Source organism: Alligator sinensis, unplaced genomic scaffold (assembly GCF_000455745.1).
Source record: "Alligator sinensis unplaced genomic scaffold, ASM45574v1 scaffold22_1, whole genome shotgun sequence".
NCBI classification, from domain to species: Eukaryota; Metazoa; Chordata; order Crocodylia; family Alligatoridae; genus Alligator; species Alligator sinensis.
In genome coordinates, this window is record NW_005843258.1 from 57958 (window position 1) to 67428 (window position 9471).

At 39.8% G+C, this 9471-nt stretch overlaps 1 long non-coding RNA gene across 2 annotated transcripts in view; it reads right to left on the bottom strand.

Moving 5' to 3' along the window:
* Nucleotides 1–6652: 6652 nt before the first annotated feature.
* LOC102373781 overlaps nucleotides 6653–9471 on the bottom strand; it is a 12473-nt gene continuing 9654 nt past the window's right edge. For both annotated transcript variants that reach the window (XR_001359146.2, XR_001359145.2), the window contains one exon: nucleotides 6653–6791. This is a non-coding gene — a long non-coding RNA (uncharacterized LOC102373781). The remainder of the gene's footprint in view (nucleotides 6792–9471) is intronic.

Sequence of the window (9471 nt, forward strand, 5' to 3'; positions counted from 1 at the left end):
CCTGGCAGTGGGAGGCACAGCATGGCATTGTGTGGTTCCTGGGGCAAAGGCAGCAGGGCACAGAGCCCCAGCCTCCAGTGGGCAGTCCATCTCAGCCCTGCGCACAAATCTGGGAGGCACATGTCCCCCATGCCTTCCCCAGGGGTGTGCACAGTGGTGAGGTACCATGCCCCCGCCCCGCTCGCCCCTGGATGAGACGCCCACAGCTTCGTCCCATGACCTGCCCCAGCCTTGGGGTTCCATTCACCCCAGCACCTGCTACTTCCCCCGCCCCACATCCTCCCTCACCATGGGGGCCTTGATCTGCCCCCCACCTGTTCCCTCCCCCCATACCCCACCCCTCCACAGACTTACCAGCAAACGCTGCTCTACATGCAGCTGGGCTGCATTCTTGGCCACATGCAGACTGTGGCTGCTCATGTGTGTCTGTGTCTGTGCTGCCCCCCCACAACTGCAACCACTCAGAGCCCACGCCCAGGCTGCCCTGCAGCCTTCTGCATTGCCACCGCTGCTCTGATGGGCAGCCTGGAGGTGATAGAGCAGAGCCTGAGTGCAGGCTCCAAAACCACGTAACACATTAAAAAAATTAACGCAAGAACCAATTAATGCATTAATAGCACGTGTTAACTACGATTGACAGCCCTAGTATTAAACCTAACTAATCCTGATTACAGAGCCTGATTAGTTGTTAAAGCAATTATGTGACATTTCTCTGAAATAGCAAGAAACTGGACTTGATGATGCAGGACATTTCCTCAATGTTTCTATGCTCTACTAATTCTAATAGATTCACTGAAGAAATTTGCAGTGAGTAGTTCTAGAAGAAAATGATATAAAATGTACTAACATAATAGAACACCATACAACTTTAAGAGCCTTTGAGTGACCATAAGAAAAACCAGATGAGAGTGTTATCAAAGGTAGAAAGTGTGGTGAGAGATAAACCGAAGCAGGAAACAGAAAGAGGTTTGAAGACTGTATGCAATTAATTGGTTTTATAGTGTCTCTTAATTATAGCAAAAAGAAAATCCATATTTTAAGGAGGAAAACTCAAGAGGAATGCTGAAGGAAACTTGCTGCTTTCAAGCTTTCTAGTTTGTTTGGGGTTTTTTTGGAAAGCATTACAGGTTCAAAATTAAGGTAAAAGAATGGAGCCTGAAGTATGAATAAGCAGCAGAATCTTGGTATGCAGAATCTATATCCTTCAAGAATCAACAGGTGTGTGAATGCGACTGGAGTAAAAGCAAGGAATGAAAGCTAGCCTGGACGCGCTTGGAGACACACCTGTGAGTACTGCTATCACCATTAATAGACATTCAAAATAACCAATATAAAAAATTACACAAAAACATGCCATTTTGGGAGTCAAAGCTCCTCCTTATAGGTCCAAGGTTTGATGCAGGAAGATTCCTTTGCAGTAGGAAAGCCATTATTTATTTATTTATTTATTTATTTTGCTCATTCAGTAAGCTTCGGAAGTTAACTGCTTCTGTACCATCTGGACAACCTTACAAGAAGTTTTTACAAAGTTGAATGGTGGTTCAGTTTTGTAACAACACATTCCAACAGTTTTAAGATTACTTAAAACTTTTCTGCTGAAATAATTTGCCAAGGAAAAGAAGTCTATTTTTACTATCTCTAAAAATCAATCTTGTCTTCCATTTTTTTCAGATTAATACAAAGCAATGGTAAAGAAACAATATTGTGTATGTGTGCGCATGTTCAAATGACCTGGGAAAAATTTCCGGATTTGTTTTTCTGATAGAAGAACTTACCCACAGATGCCTGAACAGACATTCAAATCTTGAGCCCCTGAAGAGCAGAGAGCTTGCAGTACTGATGTTGTGCAGCCGGCGAGCCTCTGTGTACACATCTCACTGTACTCTCCAAGCTCTCTCAGTCTGCCCAGAGACAGATGGCAGCAATGCACAGGGCAGCCCCAATTACCTGACCTGGACTGCTCAGAGTCAGCTTGTGTTACTTTGCAGCATAATGTGGGTTTCTGAAGGAGGAGGGCTCTGATCCCTGCTTGGCTAGGATAGAAGAGTCCAGCTTGAATGACACACAGTCTCTGGATTGTGGGGGGAGAGGAAGGATGGGAAACAAAGCACCCTGGGATGCTGAATGACTCTGCTGTGGCTTCTTTCAGAAGAGAACATATATAGATATTGGCTTTCCAAGGAGAAACTCTCCTGGGAGTAATTTAACTCTGATTTTTCCCAGGTTAGTTTTCTCCTTGACCAGCCATTTTTGCTCTGGGAAAAAAATAATTCTGAACATCTGTACATTCAAGGTTTCTCCTCAGAAAGTAGCAAATCTTTCAGGGGAAACTGAATGTCTGTACATCGTCTAAGAAGGGTAGTGGCAAGGAGGGCATTTCCTTGTTAATTTGGTTGAGTTATTTATTGTTAATACTTAAGAATTGCAGCTTGGTCTTCTGTATTAATCTGAGTTGGCTAAACAAAATAAAATGGCAAGAAAGCTATTTACTGATTGCAAATTGTTGAAGTCCAGATACTAGTTTATCATAATTACTGTGTATCAAATGCATTAATCTGATGGGGGGGGAGGGGGAAAGCTAAATACTTAGTTACCATTTGCTTAATGGAAAAAGGCCACTAGTAAATGAGTTTTTTGTTGCTCAGCAACTACATGTTTAGTGCAGGGAATATTTTTTCTGGAATAGTATTAACAAATAACATAGATGTTTGTGGTAACAAGTATTGTAAATCTGTCATTTGTGCAAAAATGATTTCTGGAAGTAAATACTGTCAAAACTGGGTGAGATTTTATCTATTCTGAAGAAGCCTTTTTATCAACTAAGAAGGGAATCATCTGTAGTTCAATACAGAAAAACCTGAGGTAGTAAAGTATCCTGAGCAAAAAGGTTAGCAGTAATCTAAACTTCACAAGACTCCAGGTGACAAAACTCTAATAAGCTTTAGGTATCATCCTGAGAAATTACTTTAAAAAGTTGTGCTTTTAAAAGTATCCAGTTCCTGTGGGGGTGGAGGTGGGGGTACTTATAAGCAACTGCTACAAGTTTGGCCACCTTCAGGAAAAGAAGATCTCTTTTGTACACGCATAATAAAATGTAACTTTTCAATTTTCTTTCTTTTGCAGATTTGGATTGCTCCTAGGCATGTACCCCTGACTGACTGATGTTGTTCTTCTTTGCTTTGGATGTTCTCAGTTTCTTCACCATTTCAATATGAATTTCTGGGTCTGCCTGAAGTTGTGTTGTGTTTTGCTGAAGTTGAGATGTTAAAGCATGTGATTTAGCCATATGACATCTCCTTACTCTTTCGCCCCAACTGTATCAATTCTGGGGATGGAGCCTGACAAAGTATGTGCAAAATAAAATTGCTTCTCCACATTTTGTCCTTGGATTTGTTCTCTTTATATGAAATAACAGCAAACAGCAGACTAACTAATATTAGAGAGGAAGCTAGAAGGGAGCATTTACTTATGGGGATTAAAATGATACAGTGCAGTGTTTGCAATCTGTACGTTAAAGAACCACATGCCTCATTATAGTAATCCCCTTAATTTAAAGATACACATGTACGTTTTTCCCCTGTATTGTTCTAATACAGGAGGCATGGTGCTGACTTGTAATAAATTCTGCATTGATGTCCTACTGGAAAGGCCAAACTTCCTGGCAATTTTATGGCCACCAGCAACTACAACTACAGATTGGCTTCATTGTAATAAATGCCCTTGTAATGACCACAGCTGTGTGTCAAACTTTATTAAAATTGCCAACATTATGTTATACCTATGATAGTATTGAAATATTTCCATATTCCCCCATGATTTAATCGGAATGGGTGAAGATACAAATTTTACAGTATTTTTCCAAATAAATGTGTTGTGAATAGGGTTTTTTTCCCCACCTTCATCCAGGTCTAAAATTGCTGACTACCCTATTGTTAATAATCTGGAGGAGACCTTCCTGGAAAGCCTCTACTGACAGTCAGAACATTACAAATTTGTATTGAGGTTTCTTCTCTTTTACCCTGCAGTTCAGGTTACAAGGAAAGTAGCTGATCTGAGACAAAGCAGAAAACAGGCTGGGAGTAAGAGAAAGCTTCAGAAAAGGTAAATGTGCATCATTTGACTCTGACAACAGATCCCAGAAGGTTTTGGGGTGTTGTTAATACAGCTAGAGGCTGCATGACTTTCCTTTGGCTTCCTGTGGCTGGGAACCCTCCCATAAGGGATTCTTGGGCTTCAGTAATTGGAAGTGCATAGTTTCAGCTGCTAGACTGCTGAGGAATAGGTAAGGAAAAATAATGAGCCCTAGGGCACAAACAGAATCCTAGAAGATTAGGGTTGAAAGGGACCACAGGAGGTCACCTAGTTCAACCCTTACTCACAACAGGACCATCTCCAACTATATCATCCCAGCCAGGGCTGTGTCTACCTAGGCCTTAAAAACCTTTAAGGATGGGATTCCACAACCTCCCTGGGTAACCTTCTACTGCAAAAATTTCCTAATACCTAACCTAAACTTCCCTTGCTACAACTTGAGACCATTGTTCCTTGTTCTGTCACCTGCCACCACTGAGAACAGTCCAGCTCCGTGGCCTTTGGACCCCCCTTCAGGTACTTAAAGGCTGCTATTGAGTCCCCCATCTTCTCTTCTCCAGACTAAATAAGCCCAATTCACTCAGCCTCTCCTTAGATCTCATGTCCCCAAGCTCCCCTAACCATTTTCATCGCCCTCCACTGGACTCTCTCCAATTTGTCCATATCCTTTCTGTAGTGGAGGGCCCAAAACTGGATGCTGATCTTACTCATAGGAACTGCTTGGGCCTTGGGACCAACAGAGGACAGAAACCTTTTCTCTTGCCATGTGGAGAGACAGACCCTCCTCCCAAATCAGAGAAAAGCTACAGAGATAATGTGTGATGATCTTTTGGAACTACTCTTCCTCTGGGAATTCCTGGAGGTTCAAACCAGGTCAGGGTAGACATGAGGAGCATTTTTTTTTTCTTAGGTAAATTATAGCATTATTATGAGATCAAACAACATAGTGACATATTGGGGTCAATGGTATTTTGGAGGCAAACTTATACTGGTACAAGACTGAAGTAACACAAATCATTTTTAATGGATTTAATTTATATTCTAACCCATGTAACAGAAGAATCTCACCCTTAAAATAATTACTAAGGAATCTGTAGTCATATGTAATTATTGAACATTTCTCCCGTGTGTTTTTCAGTCATTCCATGTTTCTCAGGCTTATTAGACAAGAAAAACTGAAGTGCACTCTCTCTCTTCTCCTGCACAGTTAAACATTTAAAAGCTGCTTTCTATTTCCATCAAGTACTGATCCTTCTCAGTGTTATCCCTACCCACTCCCCTTGCAAAAGGAAATCCAGAGCATGTTATAGCCAGGGATTGTACAAAGTCATTGCACAGAATATTGCAAAGGCTTTCTGCTCTGTTCTGTTTCTTTAAATCCTGTCGTTCCTCAAGACATCCAAGATTAGATTTTTTTTTACCTCTTTCTATTTTGTGGTGGCTGCCAGCTTGGTCTCCTTAGTGGTGCAATACATTTAATTTAGTTAAGCAAATTTAGTTTAGAGAAGTGATTTTGCTATTCCTGTCAGTGCACTGAGCCTCATATTACTTCACTGACTGCAGAAACGGTCCTGAAAATTTAATCTGGATGTATGGACTGTAGACAAATTTAGAGCACTGGCAGATCCTAATTTTAATGCTGAACATGAGCTATCAATCATTTCTGGGAGCACTTGCCAACAAGGTGAAATGGACAGATGTCTTATTTTGGTAACTCTTTCTTTCCTTTTGAATACAAGCATTGCTTCTATCCAGGAGACACATTTCTTTTCCAAAAGGTGTCAACTCTAATTACAGAGACTTATATGAGAAAATGACTGGCCTTCACTATATTCTCTTTAGTATGGCCAGTTCATGTGTCCCATCTCCACTAGATAGAAATAATAAAATATTCTTGGTTGGAATCTGTAACTGCAGTGACTTAAAGCTCAGAATTTCTGTTTTGTGGGAAACTCCAACATTTTGACATTTATTTTCATTTTGAGTTGGAGGGAATGAGAACTTATCCAAGAACTTTTTCATAACACCACAAATAAAAGAAACCTTGACCTGCAAAACAAGATATATTTCAGTCAGTACTATCAGCCCTTAACGATTTTAAAACACCAATTAAAATATAAATAGAGAATTTGACTTTTCTTTCTTGTCTTGTACCTTTGGAACAAAGTATTTAGCAGAACTCAGATTCATTTGAACCTGAAAGAGTCAAGCCAAAACCACTTGGCCTCAGACTTGCAACCTCTGGACTGCCAAAAGTACACCACAGCACCCACACCACCTCTGCCCCGAATAATTTGACTGTTATATTATTGTGACATTCAGTCTTAGTACAATAGTCCATACTATTACTTCTACTGATAGGTCCGGAAATAATGTAAAAATAATAAATAAGGGAACGAGAAAGGAAACAAAATTTAAGACAAATATTACAAACTTAATTTTCAAAATGCTCTGAAATGGAAGCTTTCCAGAGAGGGAAACAATGAACATCTTCAAAAATTTTCCTTGAGGAAGTTCTCTTTGAAATTGATGCAGTTTCATGAAGATCTTAAGTTTACTTGAAACAGCTTTTTTCGGACGAAAAACAGTTGAAAGTTTTTTAACCAGCATTTCTTGTGATTAAGTGTAGCCATTTCGTGCTGACTGATCTTATTGCAGGCTTGTGACTGAATGGAGGTCGTCTGATCCAGATACACATTCTAGTAGATGAAAAAGGCATCTTCTCAGGCCCATAAATCTTGTAATCTTAATACCAATTTTGTTCTTACATTCTTAGAAAATTATATCAATGTTCACTTCCATATTTGACAGTGAAACTGCTGCCATCCCTTGAATGTCAGTAGGGAAAATGGCCTTGAAAATTAAACACAATGCAAGGATTTGGGGGGGTGGGGTGGGGTGATATATTTTATTGGACCAACTGCATGGTTGGGATAAAGTTAGATAAGCTTTTGAATGCAAGGTGTTCATCAGGCCTGAGGAGGGAAGCAAGCACAATGATTGTTAAGAACAGTGGGTAGAGCTATGAAAATGGAAAGGGGAGACATTCCCAGCGAATGAAAAGAAAAGAAGCTTGATTACTAGATCAAGACCTATCAAAAAGGAGGGTCATTATCACCTGTAATGTGTACAAAAAATTTCAGGAATCAGATTACAGTGTGTCATATAATCAATATTGATGTTCAGTCCTTGGTTTCTAGATTCCAAGCACTTTATACATTTTTGTTCCCAAACTCACCTTTTAAAGGTGTTTGGTAGACTTCCCTTGAGAATGAGGATAGTTAAGGGCAGAAAGGGAGTAGCTGTTCTGTGAAACATATGCTCCTGCTGACATGTGTATGCATCTGATAACACCAGCAGAGTCTTCCTTTGCATGAAGAAGGGGCTGTGCTTGAAAGCTTGCAAAAAACATTTTTCAGACGATGTAGTTGGTGTAATAAAAGATATTACATCTATCCTAAGAACTTTGTCTGTCTATGGCTAAAACCAACAATTCTGTCCTTTATAGTTTTTCTAAGAGAGTTCAGTTTTGTGTGTAGTTGCTGTTTAGTTCAACCAACATAGTTGCCTTGAGGGCATTTGGTGCACTGGATCAGATAAATCACATTTTAGGAAAGGCATATGTAGGATCCATGGATTCTGGTGGGTACATTGTGGAGGTGTTGATTGTGGAGATGTGTTGACAAGCTAAGCATCTTTTGCAATGACAAGGCTGTCCCCCGTTTGATGTCTGTTGAGCTGTGGGAAGTTATACTATTGTCTTCCCTAATGTCTTGTAACAATGAGTTCCATATGTACATCCTTCTGTTTGTTTGAACCTGCTGCTTGCTAATTTCATCAGGTGCTCCCTAATTCTTATTTCATGAAATACAATAAAGACTGGTAATAGTTACCTATTCATTTTATCACTCTGTTCATAATTTCATAGATTCTCTCTCATACCCCTTCCCCAGTTATTTCTTTTCCAAGCTTAAGAATCCTAAAATGGAAAATCTGTTGTCCAGTACATGCCTAAATGACACTTACCTAGCTCTATACATGTTGTTTTTGTCACCTGCATACAGGTTGTTGTTCTGTTTCTCTCTATCACCCATACAGAGTGCATGTGTACTGAGAGTCCATATGCCTGCTGACATCCTGCTATCTCCTTATCTTGTAAAAAATGTTCTTTGCAAGCTTTTGGGCACAACTATTTAGTTGGTCCAATAAAATATATCACATCTACCCAAAGAACCTTGCTTGCCTATGGCCTTAGACCAACACGGCTATAACCAACACCCTATGACTTAGACTTATCACTGGTCTTTGGCTGTGGTAAAAAATAAGTTACCATCCAAAAGCAGATCTTTCAAAATATGAAGAATGTTGGGTTGTTCTGCACCTGAATCATCATACAGGCAGCAGTACCATGAGGACTTGGCTACGTGGGGAAGCTACTCTGGAATAAGGCAGGCTGTGAATTTAAACTGCTGTAACTGTTCAAGCATAGCAACTCTATTGTGAAATAGGAATCTCTATTCAGGCAGCTACTGATGAATTTAAGGAGAGAGAAAATAAAATCAAATATATTGATTAAATTGCTCGCACACAAAAATATCTGGCAATCTTTTTCTGACCTATTGCTTAACTACATAATCACCCGTAAAATGCCCAGGGCCCCAAGATGTGGTCCAGTATATTTATTTCTACCATATATGCATCTATGCTGTTGCTATTATATTTTTTCATGCTTATTTACAACTACCCATATGTGCTTGCCGGTGTTGGGCAATTATATGGTGTTCATGCTCCAGAAGTATAGCACTCCATCGCCATGGGCCAGGATTTTATCCCCAGTAAATTCTCTCTAGTATGTTTTATGTTCTATTTTAAACATGAATCGATTCAAATGAAATTTAAACATAATGGCAATTTAAAAAAAGAAAACCTGATTTTGTTAGGGTTTTGTTACGATGACTGGGATTGGGTATCTGTTACACAACCTAAAAGTCACAAGTAAGAATGGAGGACTGCAAATGTAACAAAAAGGCTTAGAGATGCAAGCTGAAAATTAAAACTGCAGTTCTTGACAATCTTTTGAACAGTAGGCCTTTTTTAGAACAATTTGTGAGGGAAAGGACAGGAGGTCAAGCAACAAAGCACAGGTTTCTGTTACAGGGGTGGCAACTGAAAAGTAAAGGTACCACACTGCAATGCAAATTCTAGACAAATTTGCAGACACTGCAAATCCTTCACTGTGGGCTCCACAGGGAAGTTGTACTTTTCAGCTCTTTTTACTGCATTTGTGAAAGAAGGAGCAAATGGATACTAGTACATTTCAGTACTTAAGACTATATCATTTTTAATGTTTTCTGTATTTTATGCTCCTGATTCAGCAGG